The 17,467-nt window shown below is 44.8% G+C and overlaps 1 protein-coding gene across 2 annotated transcripts in view; it reads left to right on the plus strand.

Annotated features, from left to right (window-relative positions):
* Positions 1-320: 320 nt before the first annotated feature.
* Positions 321-17,467, plus strand: part of DYNC1I1 (dynein cytoplasmic 1 intermediate chain 1) — a 389,139-nt gene continuing 371,992 nt past the window's right edge. For both annotated transcript variants that reach the window (XM_055420462.2, XM_055420463.2), the window contains exon 1: positions 321-379. The gene's annotated coding sequence lies outside the window, so the exon portion shown is untranslated. The remainder of the gene's footprint in view (positions 380-17,467) is intronic.

Raw genomic sequence — 17,467 nt, forward strand, 5'->3', positions numbered from 1 at the left:
CGAGCCGCGGCCGGCGCAGCGTGAGCCAGCACATCCTGCGCGCGCCCGGCCCGCCGCCCCCGGGAGACGCTCGGGCGCAGCCGCCGCCGCCGCCGCCGCGCTCGCGAGCCCAGCGCCGCCGCCGCCGCCCGCGTGCAGGTAAACGGGAGCGGGGGTCGCGCGGCCCGGACCGCCGCCCCCGGGGGTCCTCGGCTTCCGCAGCCGCCCGGCGGCAGTGCGGCGCGGCAGCCGCAGCCGACCTTGGCCGCGGCCCCGGGCCCGGGCTCCGGCGTGCTCCGCGGCGCCCGAAAGCGGCCGGAGCCGACCCCCCGCCGCCCCAGCCCCCGCCGCAGCCCCGCGCTGCCGCGCTCCCGGCCGGGCCAGGAGGCCAGCGCAGAGAGTGAGTGAGTCGCGCTGTCATCACCTTGTCGCCCACCTTGTGGCGTCCCGGGGCGCCCCGCCTCGGGTTTCTCCCGGGGAGCTGACGGCTCGCGGCAGTGAAACCCGCACCCCCTGGGCCAGCAGCGGACGGGAGGGGGAGGCTGCAGAGGGCGGGCGGACGGGATGCTGTTTTGAGTACATTTTCAGCCGTCTGCAAAGCCCTTAGATGCTACCGGCCAAGTGGAAGGAAGCGAATGCAAAGGTATTATTGAAACACTGGCGCAAGAAGGTGCCAGTTTCTCTCACGGCTGCAAAAAAAAAAGTGTGGCTGGGGGATATGTTTTCGTAAACACCTTTGCGGCCGCGTGGCTCTCCTTCCCCCGCTCCCACTCCCGCAGCGCTCTGGCCTTAAAAACCCGTGCGTCGTCATCGCAAGGGCAGTGTTCCTGGCGGCACTGATGGGAACTGAGAGTGCGGGAGTCTCGTGACATAACAAGGATGCACAGAAACCCGGGATCAGGACAGGAAATTACTTGGGAAATTAGAGAACTCCACCAAATACAGGAGACGGAACATATTCGTTATCCTGAACTCTCCCACATCTAGGTAAGGGAGAACAAGTAGCCAGCCATTTTCTTGCCTGGAATGCCTTTCAAGTGGGTTGTAGACTTGCTGTAGTTAAGGGTTGTGCAAAATTGCTTCCAAATATTCCAGATGAGCAGAAAATGTTACTAACATCAAGGCGTGGTAGCTGCAGAAGACATCATATGGCGACTATTAACAGATGCGGGTGACTGCTTATGTACACATTTTCATCATGGAAATTATAGAGAAATGCGTTGCACAGTGTTCGTAAATTTCAAATTTGCATTCAGTGCAAGTTGCAACCTGAGGGTACCAATGGGAATGTGATTCATAATTCCTCTGATTATTTAGAATGCCAGATTTTCACCAAAAGTTTTGGCATGGAAGAAAATGGACCCAAATTCTGCTCTTCTATGTTTCTTAGTAAAATAAAATCATACACTCCTGTCACAAAGTGATCATTTGTTCTCTTCATAGGGACCAACTTCGCAATGTTTGTTGAGGTTTGAGGATCCAGTGCTCCAAGAGCCATTTCTTTTAAAAATCTTCCAGCACCATCATTGGTATTTTAAAATAATGGGCAGGCTTTCTTCAGCCGGATCAGCTCTGGACCAACTTCTTGGCCCAGGACATCTTCTATATCTCTTCCTTGTCTGGGCATCAGTCACTGATGCCCCTGCTTGCTCTCCTTGGACCTCAAGGTTGCTGAGCATCTGCTTCTCTGCTCCCTAGAGGCAGAAGGATGGCTCAGCCTCTCCCTACACCCAGCCTTTCCTCCTCTCCTGCTGGAAATATGTCCTGAGGCTATTGTGGTGTTCCAGGTCTGTGTTATTAAGAATAATCTCCACTAGGGATATGGGCAGACAAGATAAAGGTAACCCACAGGAAAATGGAGCAGAGTTCTTACAATAGTGGTCCCCGGTCCCTTGTTTCTAATGAACTGAGATGGTAAGAGGAAGTCATCAGGCATTTCTGTCATCACGTTTTATGACTAGGAGAGGGCTCTATGAGCTTTTTTTCCCACCCCTCCTGCTTCTTCAAATCTCCTTCCAGAGTCTGCATTTGGTAAATAAGCCTTTCCCTTGTGCTGAGTCAGGCAGTTCTTGGAGATGAAGCTCTGTTCACACTCAGAAAAACCACGTAGAACAGTCTGGTAAAATCCATGCCAGGTTTTTAAACCCAGCTGTATCTCTTAGCACAGGCAAGTGTGCACAGGCTTCATCAACAGTTACCTCAAAAAATAATAATAATAAAAAAGACTTTACTGGACTCCGTGCTTCCCATGCAGGGGGCCTTGGTTGGATCGCTGGTTGGGGAACAAGGATCCCACATGCCATGGGGCACAGCAAAAAAAAAACAAAAACGCAGTTACCTCAAAGGGCCATTCACTCTCCCAGATTGAGTGTATCACTTTGTTTCTTTCTGTTACTTAATAGCATCAAATGTAAAGGTCACACCCATGCATTGCAAACTTAAGAATATTCTTTCATCATCATAAGTATATTATTATTCATCCTTTCATGTGCTTTGCCCCATCAAAGAAAACAAAAGTTGTTAATAATACTTTTATTTATAATAAAATAAAATAATACTGAGCATTTTAGCAGTGCTTAATACATTTCCTAAATGTATTGCACTAAATATATTTAGTGTATTTAGTAAATGTATTTAGTTAAATGTATTTTACTCCCAGTATATTTATAAAAATGTATTGAGTACTTGACCAGGTATTGCATTTTAAACTACTTCTCATGTTTTAACATTTAATGCTCACAAAAATCTGCTAAAGTAGATATTATTTGTAATTCTATTTGACAGACAAGAAAACTAAGACACAAGGATGTCAAGTAACTTACTGAAAATTGCTCAGCTGAGAAGTTATAGAGCCAGGATTGGAACCTAGGCAGTCTGACTCTAGTCTTCTGTAGGACAGTTTATATTGGTTAATTTTTATATATTGAATTTCAGCTCTTCTGTTATCTCATTTTAATCCCTATATTAATCTTATGAAGTAGACATTATCTGTGTTTTACAAATGATAAAACTGAGTTAAGTGAGTTGATACACAGCAGAGTAGGATTCAAGTCACTTCTGTTTGACTTTAAAACCAGAACTTATCCATTTTAGCTAGCGTTCTCTGTGAGAAATAAAGATGTTGAGCTTGTCTCTTCTTTTGCGTTTGTTGCCCATTTTCCCTGTGAGCCATTGCTATTCCTTTTACGCCCTAAGTGTAGCCGTGTTTTTTTGCCAAGCGATTGGTATGCTTTTTTGCCAGGCAGATGATATGGCAAAACCAATGTAGGACCATAGCTCTTTTGACGTCAGATATTGCCTTTGTTCTGTCCCCTTAATGAAACTAGCTAATTCCCCATAATACTTTGTGGGTCTCAAATACCATATAAATAGTTGTTTCCTTGATCAGAGAGCCCTTTTCCTAGCAATGTTTCTACATACCCTAGAAAATGTGAGAAAATAGATTCTTTTGGGAACTTTGTTGGGACAGAGAACTTCTGGAGCTCACTTCTTTTGAGAATTAACTAAAGTAAATCCTACTGTCATTTCTTTGAAATTTATAAACCATTGCCTGGGTCCATGTTTAAAAAAGCAGTCCTTTTGACTGGGAACTCTTCATTGGTACCCCAGACTTATTTCATTTGCTTTTTCTCTGCAGGAACGCTGGCACCAGACTGTCAGTGTGAAGTTTGCATTGTAACATAGACACCACTGCCCGGCTGCCGCATGTTTATAAAGCATTTCCGAGTCTTTGTTTAGAGGAGGCTTCTGAAGCAGTCACCGTGGAGGGCAGGCATATGAGAGTTTCCAGGTGGTCATTGAACCCAATATAATTGATGCAAAATTTCATGCATTTGTGCTAGATGCAGTGTTCCAGGGAAAAGCGGGTATTTGTGACTAACAGGAGATTAAGAATTGCTGGTTCTAGTGTACTGTTTGGGAAGGGGGAGGAGTGGAGGCTGAAATGTGCTGGAAACAAGGCAAAACTATCCTGTTAGAGCCAGCCAGGAAGGAATGTTCTTGGCTCTCAGGACTTTATTGGCGTTTCACTACAGGGGCATGCTAGAGCGCCCGGTGCAGGGGCAACACACACTGACGCACGCTGCAACCAGGTGAGGCCTCCAGGGTCTCTCGCCACCCTCACACTACCTGCCACTCACTCAGCACTTACCCTGCACGCTCACAGTTCATCGAATCTTCCCAACATTCCTGTAAGGCTGGCATTTCTATCTTCACTTGGCAAATAAGGAATCAGGTAACTGGAAACACTAAGCCACTCGATCAAGGCCACAGCAGGCCAGTTAGTAGAAAGACTGGATTTCAAATGTAGGTTGGTCAGATTCCAAAGCTGGTTCATCCTCTTCCCAACATAGTTCATTGTTTCTCTATGTGGGATACTAAGAAAGTACTATTTAGGGTAGCTTTTTACTGTGGCAGGACAGGGTTCCTCAAGAACACTCTCACGTGCTGATAGGAGAAGCCTAACTGTGTTATTAGAGGGGAACGAGAGAATTAGACATTTCCCAGCACTGCAGAGGATAAGCGCGTTCCCTTGAGGTGTGCACATGCCCCACACATTTGATTCTCAGTATGGTGTCCAGGTATCTTGCTGAGCACCAAATGAATAACAGTCTCTGGCAAAGACAGCCCAGAGAGTTGATTAGTTGATTTTTCTCAGGTAGCTGCAAGATTTTGCATGTGTGCTCCATCACTAAAGTTGTGTCCGACTCTTTGCAACCCCATGGACCGTAGCCCACCAGACTCCTCTGTCCATAGGATTCTCCAGGCAAGAGTACTGGACTGGGTGGCCAATTCCTACTTCAGGAATCTTTCAGAACCTACAGATGGAACCTATGCCTCCTGAGTGTCTCCTGCATTGGCAGGTGGATTTGTTATGGCTGAGCCACCTGGGAAGCCCAGCTGCAAAACTTTATTTATTGCAAAAATAAACTTATTTCAAAGTTGAGTTCAAAGCAGAAGTGTTCGAAGCAGCGCAGTGTTCTGGGGCTTACATGATCTAGCAGCTTCGTTGTGATCTGGAACCCTAACTGGGTACTTAATCCTGGGAAGACCTCTGCTGACCAGATGACCTCCATGCCCTTTAATTTTCAGTTCGTGTCAATCCTGAAGTCCTTCCCCATCATTTCATTTTGGGGTACAGACCAGCTGATGCCATTAGTGTGGTAAACATGTGAAAGCAGAAATTTAGAGTCAAGGGCATTCTTTTCATTTATTTATTTTTTACCTTATCTGGCTGCACCAAGTCTCACTTGTGGCATGTGGAACCAGGGAATGACCTGGGCCCCCTACATTGGGAGAGTGGAACTGTCGCCCGTGGACCACCAGGGGAGTCCCCCAGTGGCATTCTTTATAATAAAAATGAGCTGCAGACACTGCAGAGGATGACTGCCTTTGATCAACAGGTTGTCTGGGGAACAGACACCAGTGTGCTTCATTATGCTTCAGCCTTTTTTCTCTCCTGTGACCTCTATAAAGGTTTTTAACAATTTTACTGCTCCCCCACCTCCACACAGTTTAGGTTGGCATCCAACATTTTTATTGTAAATGTAAAGAATCACTGTGAATGTCATTTCCAGAATATTGTAAACCTTGACCTTTACTAATAAAATGATGACATCATTCTTTGAATCCCAAGTAAAATCTAAATGCTATTCCACCTCTAGAAGCTCTTCTACAAAAGCGTACTTTTATACCTTGTGGGCAAGCATCACGGTGAGATTTGGGTTTCCTTTTTTACCCCTGGTAATGTAGGCGGGAGAGGAGACCTTGAATGACTCTTCAACTGCAGGTGTGTTCTCTGGCTGGTCAGCGTTTGGAAAGCCTGCAGACAGAAGGTTGAGATCTGGAAATGACAATGTTGTTAGCTGTCTCCTTTCCTGCACACTCTGTAGAAAGCCTCATGGATGCCAGGGCACACGATGCCAGTTTGAAGAGCACGTATTTATTTAGCACAGGTGCTGTGTGTTACAGGTCACTGCGGGGCCGGTGCTGGAAATCAGGGCCATGGTCTCTCTATGTGGCTCAAACTCAAAGTGGCAGGGCTGGAAGGAACTGCAGAGCTGCTGTCTCCATCTCCTGCCCTTAGGCCGGTGACTGTGTGAACAGTCGTCTTTCCTTTATTGAGTGATTTATGAAGAGATCTGCCCTTTCCCCTGTGTTTATGTTTTATTTTTTGTATTTTGTTTGATGTGGGCCATTTTTAGAGTCTTTATTGAATTTGTTACCATATTGTTTCTGTGTTATGCTTTGGTTTTTTGGCCATGAAGCAGGTGGGATTTTAGCTCCCCAACGATGAATGGAACCCGCACCCCCTGCATTGAAAGGTGACATCTTAACCCTGGACCACCAGGGACGTCCCTCCAGTGTGTTTTTTTAGATCAGTGATTCTCAGCCAAGAATGACTATCCTTCCCAGGGACATTTGGGCAATTTGGTTTTCACCTTTGGGGAGAGAGGGTGGCTGCTGGCATCTGCAGTGGGAAGAGGTCAGGGTGGCTCCTGGCCAGCTTACAATGCACAGAACAGCCAAGCCTGAGAAGCCCTAGTTTAGATGCTCTGGTTTTCTGCTGAAATCTTCCCTACCCTAAGCTAAGTTCATTTCTTTAGCCTTCTACAAGGGAAGTAGAGCATAACATCTAAGAAGCAGCATAAGGGAAAGAAAAGAAGAAGCATGATATTCCATTGACTGCCTCTGAGAGCCTCAGTTTCTCTATCTGTGAAATGGGAATATCAATACCTGGCTTGCAGAATTATTGTAAGGCGTGCAGATAATGAAAGTACTGGGTGCAATATGTGGCACATTCTCAATGTGTGGAGGATGCTTTTTGTTATTCAACAGCCATGATATCACTCTCTAGCCTTCTCTTCTCAGGGACTTGTGTGATCTTGCTCTGCTTTGAACCTAAGGTATGCTTTTTAAAAATGAAACATGCTATGTATCTGCCTCCTTCCATTTCTAGACTCTAGACTCCCTGAGGCATCCTTTGTATATTTTAGCAGAGGGTTTTACACACAGTGGCTCTCAACAAGCTTTATTGACCTGAAATATTAGCCAGAATAAATCCCACTTAATTTTCCTTTTATTATAAGATTTAATTCTTTCCCCTTGGATTATTTGTAATGTGTTTAGTAAAACATTCACTTCCTAAAATGTAGTTTCTATTGCACAGCTGGGCCCAGTATGAACATGGTCTTGGTAATGCCTTAAATTCTGGAAGCTTTGCCTTCCTGAACCAGTATCACATTAAACATTTCTGCTGGGGAATTGAGAGCCTTGAAGAAGAGAGCCTGTCATTCTAGAAGTGACAGGTAGGATGGTTTGAGTCTTGTGTTTTCATTTGTGAGTCCCTTGGTCTAATCCTTTTGATCTGGCTTTGATCTGACACTCTCCTCGGAGCAGGGCAATCCTTTGGCTCCTTTCTGGTGAGAAAGGAGAAATTTTTATTCATTTGTCAGATTTCTATTTTGTGTTAATATGTAGAGTGAAGCCAAGAGTAACACATGTATTTTAAACAGTGCTGATGAATAAGTGATAGCACACTATTTTATAACCTTTGCCGACATCAGTTTCTCTCATTGGGTATGAATTTTTCCACTCCAACATGAAACAGTACCTGTTTCTTTGTTTGACAAGCAGAAGATTTTAGTAATTGAAATGGAATGAAGTCCTCTCCTTTTGAAAGTAGTTTTGATCCTGTAAGGCACATATGGAAGCCTTTAAAAGTTGACCAAGTGTTTGACTGCTCCAGTGGGCCCACGTGGAGGGGATGATCATATATTCTGTTTGGGATTTAGCTTGTGGGATTTTAGGAGATGGTGTTAGTAGGCAGTGGGTTTGAGTGGCTGAAAGGGTAGAAGGCCCTGTGGGGAATGTGTGTTTTGACAGTGTCCCCTTTTAAAAATGAAATGAGTCTCCTGTTTCACCATCCACCCCGTTAGTATCAGAATAGCAAAGCATTGTGGGAACTGGTGTGTATTTTGTGGGAGAAAGAATAACAGGAAACTTCTCTGCTTGTTTCCTTAAAAAGTGTGACTTTGTTCACTTTCAGAAGGTGTAGGTTCCAAGGGCTCCGAAAGAGGATCCTCTCTCTTTGAATGTTTTCAGGCTCAGAGGAGAGTGAGAATCTATTTACCTTAGTTAAAATGCCAAGCCAAATCTCCCAATGCAAATATGGGCCACCCAGAGACATTGTGAAGGCCAGGTTTGGGGTTTTGAATACAGATTTGCTTGCTTTGTCTTTTAGGCTTTTTAATATTTTTCAAATACTGTCGAAAAGTAATTGGCACATCAAGCAAAGAAGAAGTCCCATATCTTTTGCCATGAACTTTAAAGGGGGAAATTGCACTCATTTCCCTTGAGAGCCCCTTGTTTCTTAAAATCAAGAAATATGAATTATTAAAATTTGAAGGCCATCAAGTTGAAGATTTTAAAGTAGATAGAAAAGTCGGGTTATAACACAGGTATAGGAGAGGAGGGCCTGTGACTAGTCGGCAGAAGCAGAGGCACTATCTAAGGCCAAGGTGGGGCTCATAATCTGAGCAGGTTTGGAGATTTTAACCTTGAGGATCCATTGTTGATCTCAGCCATCTTGCCTGATGGTGGAGGGTGACAGGGACAGTGATGATTTCAAGGTTACAAGGTTTCGTTAAGGCTTTATATGATTGGCCCAGTGAAGTGGTTGCCTGAGTCAGTGATGATTGTGGAAGGTCCACCTCAAGTGGGAACACAGTTCCCATCAGTCACCTGCAGTCTTGTTGCCAGACTCTTGCCATCCCAATGCCCTTACAATAGACAGCAGCCTGCTTCTGAGTCAGAAATCATGATGGGCAGACGGTGGGGAACCCAGCATCCTGGGTTCCTGAGAGCCCTGACTGGTCATTGAATTGACAGCTATTGTTTGCCCATCATGATTTCTCTGACTCAGAAACAGGTTGTTGTCTGCTGTAAGGATGTCAGGATGGCAAAGTTTGCCAACAAGCGAGCTGCACAACAGGCCAGTATATCCAAGACGAGGCGTTGAGATGAGGAATATGGCTTTATTTGGAACAACAACTGACCAAGAAGATGGCAGACTAATGTCTCAAAATAACCATCTTATCCAGGTCTGGATGCCAGGTTCTTTTTATAGAACAGAGATGGAGGTGGGCGGGTGGTGAAAAATCAAAGTGAAAAGGCCATTAATCTTGCAAAATCTCCTGGAATGGCAAGCCAGGGGAGGCAATGGGTTAATTTTTTCCTTCCTGTAGTCACCTATAAGTGGACAAAGTCCTGAACAAAGGCTTCTTGGTTTAACTTTTAGGCAGAGGGGCAGGGTTCCCCCAGGCAGGTCAGTATGTATGGACACACAGTATCCTTTTAGTGAACAAAAGCAATGGGAAGCAAAGGTTAAAGAAACAGATCCAACAGGGAGTCAAGCTGTTCCCTGTAATGAAGGCAACGACCTTGCTGCAGAAGTCTTCAGCCCATCCAGAAAACATACACATGATAAGAACATACTGGTAACCCCCACTAAGTGGCAGCTGAATGAAGTCCAGCTGCAGGTATTCAGAGGGTTCAGAGGGAGAAGGTTTGAGGCCTCTGGGAACAAACATAGTTTTCCAGGTTTGGGGAGCTGTCAGGTCAGACACTGGTGGTAAACTGTTTTTGGGATTTTATAGAAGGCCTCCTACTGTCAGGGGAGTGTGTAATTTCCTTGGTTCTGTTGCATCGCAACAAAAATATGAAGTGACAGATGGACCAGCGTTACAGTCCTCGGACAGGCCAGTGTTACAGCTCCATGTTACAGCTCAGTTTTATTTATAAAGTAAAGGAAAATACATCTTCGAGGTGTGAGGGAATGCTGACCCAAAAGATGTGAGGAGAAGAGAGGCCCTGGCCCAATCTTGGCTCCTCTTTTTATGTTTTTTCCTCCTGGGCCTGCCCTCTGTAAACTGGGCTAGCCAGGAGTGCTGTTTGTTTACCTGAAGTCCTCCCTCTGGTCCTTGGACCTTCCTTTGTTCTATTTTCGCAGGCTTTTCCCTTCTTCATCGTTTAGCCACTGCCATTTTGGACTGTTTTTTTCTATTCTAACTACCTAACATTATCAGTGTTTATTTCCTGATTTGAGTCATTTCAATCACACTGCAGTGGATGAAGGAATGCAAAAACTGAAAAATGGAGTTTGCCGGGAAGCTGGGAAGAACCAAGCACTGTTATGGGTTCCCCAGTAGCCCTGACTGCTCATTGAATTGACAGCCATTGTTTGAAGATCATGATTTCTCTGACTCAGAAGCAGGCTGTGGTCTAGTGGAACTTACCCTGGCGGTCCAGTGGTTAAGACTTCACCTTCCAATGTAGGAGGAAGGGGTTCAATTCCTGGTCACTAAGACCCCACATGCCTCATGGCCAAAAAGAGCAAAACATAAAAAAGAAGCCATATGGTAACAAATACAATAAAGACTTTTAAAATCACAAAATCCACATCAAAAAAAAAGAAAAAAAAAATTAAGAAGCAGGCTTTTGCCTGTTGCAGGGACACCAGGATGGCAAAAGTCTGGCAACAAGGGGTCATTTTTTGCAGGAACAGAATGGACTTCATCCACGTGATCCACAACCTTTGTAGATTCTGTTGCTGCTGCCTTTTTGCAGAAGTCAGCTAAGGCAATCCCCTGATACTCAGGTTCAGTCTTTTTAGTGTGAGCCTCAGTTTTTATGACAGCAGTTTCAACAGATAATGGAGTAGCAGCAAGAAGTTTTTTTCTGTTTTTGCTGGGGTCCTGGTAGACGTAAAGGGCTTCCCTGGTGGCTCAAATTGTAAAGAATCTGCCTGCAATGTGGAAGACCCAGGTTCTATCCCTGGGTAAGGAAGATCCCCTGGAGAAGGGAATGGCAATCCACTCCAGTATTCTTGCCTGGAGAATTTCATGGACAGGGGAGGCTGGCAGGTTACAGTCCGTGGGGTCACAAAGAGTTGGACATAATTGAGTCGCTAAGACTGGTAGACAAAAAAAAAAACCCTTTGCTTCCTTAATATTCCAGTTATGGATGATCCCGAAGCATACCAGCTGTCCTTCTGGTAACTAGCATGCTCTTGGTCAGCGTGAAGAGCTCTGCTTGTTGGACTGATTTAGCTTATGGCAGACTTACCCTCTTAAAAAATCATATTGGGTAATGACAACATAGCCAGCTTGGAAATTTCCTTTTTTGTTTTCAGTGTGGCCCATCAACAGACAAAATTAGATCAGGATTAGTCAAGGGGGCACTTTGTGAATTAGGATACAGTGTCACAAAGGTCATGGGCTCACCTTCTTTGGTCAAGGGTAGTAACAGAGCAGACTATTTTGTTTTGGATGCAGACTTAGATGCTGAAAGAAGAATCGTCTCATAGGAGGTTAGCATGTTTGCAGAGAAATGTTGAGTTACTTCAGAAATGAGAAGATCTTGGACAGTGTGTGGAGTTTGTAAGTAAACGTCATTTCCTAGGGTTTCCCAGGTGCCACTAGTGGTAAAGAACCTGACTGCCAACGCAGGAGATGTAAGAGACATGGGTTCAATCCCTGGGTCGGGAAGTTTCCCTGGAGGAGGGCATGGCGGCCCACTCCAGTATTCTTGCCTGGAGAATCCCATGGACTGAGGAGCCTGGTGGGTTACATCCATGGGGTTGCAAAGAGTTGGACATGACTAAGCAACTTTCACTTCACTTCTGTACTTCTCATGTTCTTTCTTGAGCATCCCCAGGGCCTGGCTGTCTGTTTCATGTGCAAATAAGGTGAAAGATTTTGAAGTTGGGTGGCCCTGGAGCAGGCAGTTCTTGCAGCACTAGGTTTAGTCTCATAAAGACCTGCTCATGTTTATCTTCCCCAGGAGCTGGTTCAGTGATTGAGCTTTTAGTGAGTTCATGGAGTAGGAAAGCCGATAGAGGAAAAATTAGGAACCCATACTCTGCAATAACCAGCCAGGCCTATGGATCCACAAGGTTGTTGTTTAGATGTGGCCTAGGGAATTTTGGGATCAGCTTGGAGCTTTTTTGGAGCTCACTGGATTCCTTCAGTGCTTAGATTATGACCTAACTAATGAGTAGTGTCTGGAGATAATTATAATTTTATGTCCTTGTTTAGCTAACTGTTATAGCAAATAAGTGGGATTCTTTATGGATGCCTCTTTGGTACCTGAAAATAACAAAAGTTTGGCTATATTCTTACTGTAGAAGGGTTGATTTCCTGGGGAAATGGAGGGTACCTAAATTTTGGTGGAGCATTTGGGAAAAATAAGAAGGGGTCTCACTGAGCCCTCAAAGTTTGCCTGTCCCAGGTATATTGTTTGTTCCAAGTAAAGGTTAATAGCTACTGGTTTTTGGTGTCCCCAGCATGGTGAAGACTGGACAGAGGTCCACAACTGTGAACCATTTTGAGTCTGTTGAAACTTGTGACAAAGGACTTTGGGGTATGGAACAGCTGGGAAGTAGGGAATCTTGTTAATCTCAAGTTCAATTGCCATCCCCACCCATTGGGATTCAGGACTGTTAAGACCAGGTGTTACAGGGGGCTGGTACGGGGAATGGTTAGCCCCTGAGGGAATTGGTCTTCTATTATTGGTTTAAGACCTTGCGTCACCTCAGGTTAATGGCTATTGAGGCGGTTTAGGAAGAGGTTTGGTTTCCTCTATCCAAATTTTATGGGTTCTGCACTTTTTATTCTTCCAGGGTCAGTGTTAGAGGTAGCCCACAGATTTTCAGGCACCTTGATTAAGTTAGAGGTCTTTTGCTGGAATCCTTTCTCTTCTATATCAAGGACAGACTGTAAAGAACATTAAGGATCAGGATCAGCTTGGTCAGGAAATTCTAAAGTGCGGTGTCCACTAGAAGCAAAATGTATTAGCCCTTTTAATTCAGAAAGGAGATCACTACCTGTGTGTTAGTCGCTCAGTCGTGTCTGACTCTTTGAGACCCCATGGACTGCAGCCTCTGACCGTGGGATTCTCCAGGCAAGAATACTGGAGTTGGTTGCCATCCCCTTCTCCAGGAGATCTTCCTGACCCAGGGATCAAATCCGGGTCTCCTGCATTGCAGACAGATTCTTTACCATTTGAACCACCAGGAAAGCCTAATAGATTGACTGGAGCTGTACCATGTAGCAAAAAAGGAAAATTTCTCAGTGAAAGATCCCAGAGTCATTTGTCCTGGTTGTGGAAGAATTTTAATAGACACTCACTATGGGAACTTCTTTTTCACTCCAAAGGATGTGTTGTCTTATGAAGTGGGGTTTAAGGTGAAGACTGTAGCTCTGGTGTCTATCACAAGTTGGCAAGGTTTCCCATTACATTTAATATTTTTAAACTGTTTGTTTAATTTTGACTGCACTGGGTCTTTGTTGTGGCATGCAGTCTTTCTGTGGTTGGAGCGCATGGGCTTAGTTGCCCCAAGGCATGTGAGATCTTATTTCCCCAACCAGGGATCGAACCTGCATCCCCTGCATTGAAGGTGGATTCTTAACCACTGGACCACCAGGGAAGTCCCTCCATTAATTTTAATTTCCCCTTGGCTATTTAAAGGAATTACTGGTGGCAGCTTATCAGAGAATTCCTTGTGGTCCTGTCAATTCTTGGAGGGGCCCAAAAGAGGGCCCCCTTTGGGGGGAAGATATGAGAGAATTTAAGTTTCTATTGAAGAATTTTGATAGAATTTTTCAGACCAATCTTTTTTCCAGTGCCCCAGTTCATTACAATTGAGATGTGGATCTCTAGACCAGCGTTTTGATGATAGACTGTTTAGGAGGGTGCACTGTGGGAGGCCCAGGTGTTATTTTTGGTCACTGGTCTTGGACCTGTTGTAGTGTAAAGGCAAATAGTTGGGAAGACTTTTGTTTACTATCTTATTCCTAAGTCCTTTCAAAGTGCTCAGCATTGGTCACGAGTTCAGTCAAACCAGTGGACTCCCATCCTGTTTTCTGCCTTTTTCAGTTCAGTCGCTCAGTCATGTCTGACTCTTTGCGACCCTGTAGACCGCAGCACACCGGGCTTCCCTGTCCATCACCAGCTCCCAGAACTTGCTCAGATTCATGTCCATCGAGTTGGTGATGCCATCCAACCATCATCCTCTGTCGTCCTCTCCTCCTCCTGCCTTCAGTCTTACGCAGCAAGGTCTTTTCCAATGAGTCAGTTCTTCACATCAGGTAGCCAAAGTATTGGAGTTTCAACTTTAGCATCAGTCCTTCCAATGAATATTCAGGACTGATTTCCTTTAGGATGGACTGGTTGGATCTCCTTGCAGTCCAAGAATTCTCAAGAGTCTTCTCCAACACCACAGTTCAAAAGCATCAATTCTTTGGCACTCAGCTTTCTTTATAGTCCAACTCTCACATTCCATACATGACCACTGGAAAAACCATAGCCTTGACTAGATGGAACTTTATCAGCAGCGTAATGTCTCTGCTTTTTAATATGCTGTCTAGGTTGGTCATAGCTTTCCTTCCAAGGAGCAAGCATCTTTTAATTTCATGGCTGCAGTCACCATCTACAGTGATTTTGGAGCTCCCCAAAAATAAGGTCTCTCACTGTTTCCATTGTTTCCCCATCTATTTGGGATGGAGTGATGGGACCAGATGCCATGATCTTAGTTTTCTGAATGTTGAGTTTTAAGCCAGCCTTTTCACTTTCCTCTTTCACTTTCATCAGGAGGGTCTTTAGTTCTTCCTTTCTACCATAAAGGTGGTGTCATCTGCATATCTGAGGTTATTGATATTTCTCCTGGCAATCTTGATTCCAGTTTGTGCTTCATCCATCCCAGCATTTCACATAATGCACTCTGCATATAAGTTAAATAAGCAGCGTGACAATATACATCCTTGACGTACTACTTCCCCAATTTGGAACTAGTCTATTATTCCATGCCTGGTTCTAGCTGTTGCTTCTTGACCTGCATACAGATTTCTCAGAAGGCAGATAAGGTAGTCTGGTATGCCCATCTCTTGAAGAATTTTCCAGTTTGTTGTGATCTACCTTTTTATCAATTCACTAATCTCAGGAGATAGTCTGTTTACAAGTTGGGCACTGAGAGCCAGCTGGGTGACATCATTTATTGTGGGACCAGGATGCCTTAGGAAGAGAATTTCCAGACAAGTTTTTAAGGTGGGCACAGTCAGCTGCAGATTCATTTTTCTTTTGTTTGCCTGTTTGACCAATCATCATGGGCAAGGAAAACTCTAGGTATGGCTTTTAAAAGATCAGCTGCATTTTGCAAGCTTTTTCTGCTTATAAGGGGACCATGTTAAAGATGGAGGATCTTAGATATTGTCAGTAGGGTTGCACCCTTCTGCTTCTTGCATCATTTTTAGGTGTCTCCAGTACTCTTGCCTAGAAAATCCCATGGATGGAGCAGCCTGGTAGGCTGCAGTCCGTGGGGTCGCTAAGGGTCGGACACAACTGAGCGACTTCACTTTCGCTTTTCACTTTCACACATTGGAGAAGGAAATGGCAACCCACTCCAGTATTCTTGCTTGGAGAATCCCAGGGACGGGGGAGCCTGGTGGGCTTCCATCTATGGGGTCACACAGAGTCGGACACGACTGAAGTGACTTAGCAGCAGCAGCAGCAGCAGCAGCAGGTCCTACTAGCAGTTGCATGAGCTCATAAAGATCTGCAGCCCTGGTCATAGGTTCCAGTGAGGACTTTGAATTATTCAGAAAACTTTTGGTTCTCTTCCACAGTTTTAGGAAATTCTTTAACTATGGTCCTTTACTTTGGTTTTTGATCAAGGAGTGAAAAATACCTGAGGAGGATCTCCAACAGCTTTGGTTGGGTGGTTTATTTTGAAAGGTAACGTCCAGAGTGGAAAGTCGGTTCAGTTAGAGAATTAGAGAGCTGAATACTCAGGCAAGCAAGTTAGAGGGGAGCAGCAGGAGTTATGTCAGTCTTATTGTCTTTTGGTTTAGGTAGCCCTTGCATCTTTAATTTTTTATTAGCCTTTTGTAATGAATTTTTTAATGATGTTATTTTGGAATCTTGAAGTTTTTTGGAAGCTTTTGCATACTGATTGAAGTAGGTCTCCCATTCTGTTTGTTAATGTGGGAGCACTTGCTTTCAAATGAACAGTCTTGTCTAATTGGAATATTTCTTATCATAGCCATTGTAATTTTAGGTTGGTTTTAGTAAGATTTTGCAAGTTTTGTAGGTGTATACATTTTCCAGGACTATATTCTTAGACATAATGAGCAGGTGTGCAAGAAGATGGAACACTCAACTCTTTGGAACTTAAACATCCCATTTGTGTTTCAAGCTAGGCCTTAAGTTTCTTGGAGCCAAATTATTACTTAAGAAGGATGTCCTGGTGGGCCAGAGATTGTGTGGTGTTTTATAAGGTACCTTGATGGATGAAAATTTGCTGGAGTTTGGTGGGTGACCTAGTGTCAGCCTAACCATCCTGCCACCAACTTATCTAGCGTGGGAGTCTTAGAGATAGGTAGGAAGCACTGCCTAACAGCTTTTATGATCTCAATCCAGGCTCACCAGGTTTGCAGCTTTTGGTCTCTGAGATTCCGTTAGGCACAGCCTTGAACTACAAACAGACACGTGCACACTAACACAGCAGCAGTGTCAAAGGCGTGTCCTGTGGACTGGCAATTCTCGGTGTGAAACTGGGGAGTGAACCAGCTGACCCCAGCAGACGGGGACTGCAGACCAGGATTCCGAACAGAGAAGGAATTGCAGTTCCCAACACGGAACTAGGGATTTTAGTCAGGGAACTGTGATTGGACCAAGGATAGGGACTTGTGTTCTGGATGGAACCGTCTGCCAGCTCAAGGTGAAACGTTAATCCCTGGACTGGAAAGTCTGCTCGGTTGGGAGCTCTGCGCAAAGAGAGCAGAGCTGAGAACTGAGAGGAACTTACCCACAGAGATGATGAGAAAGACCAGAGAGCTCGAAGGATTTGTGGCTACCGTGCCTTGCTTCTCTTCATCCCCAAAGCTGTGAAAAGGTTCCTCTGACTCTCACTGCTGCCACCAAGATTGCTGAAAAGCAGAATTTAGCTGAGTAAATTTTAAAAGGTCTTCTGGGCTTTATTCAACCATCCATGAATCTGGCTGCCCCCATTTACCTATCTAGGGCTTACCACATATTTCTCTATTGATTAGTTTAAGATTCTGCCCTGTGAGGGTTTGAAGCTGTAATTAAGTTGTTGTTCAGTTGCTAAGTCACATCAGATTCTTTTGCGACCCCACGGAGTGAAGCCTGCCAGGCTCTTCTGTCCATGAGATTTCCCAAGCAAGAATATTGGAGTGGGTAGGCATTTCCTTCTCCTAGGGGGAGCTTCCTGATCCAGGGATTGAACCTGCATGTCCTGTATTAGCAAGTGGATTCTTTTCTGCTGAGCCACCTGGGGGGCCCCAGCCCTATTTGGTAGTGCTTTTATTAAGCCAGTAATTAAGTTGAAGTATCAAGTTTTGGTTTGATGGTGACATGGGCTTAGAACATGTGACTCCACGTGGGGCCTGTTGTCTCTCTCTCTCTTAACACC

Source organism: Moschus berezovskii, chromosome 3, assembly GCF_049115385.1.
Source record: "Moschus berezovskii isolate FMDL1 chromosome 3, NW_MosBer_1.0, whole genome shotgun sequence".
In the NCBI taxonomy this organism is placed as follows: domain Eukaryota; kingdom Metazoa; phylum Chordata; class Mammalia; order Artiodactyla; family Moschidae; genus Moschus; species Moschus berezovskii.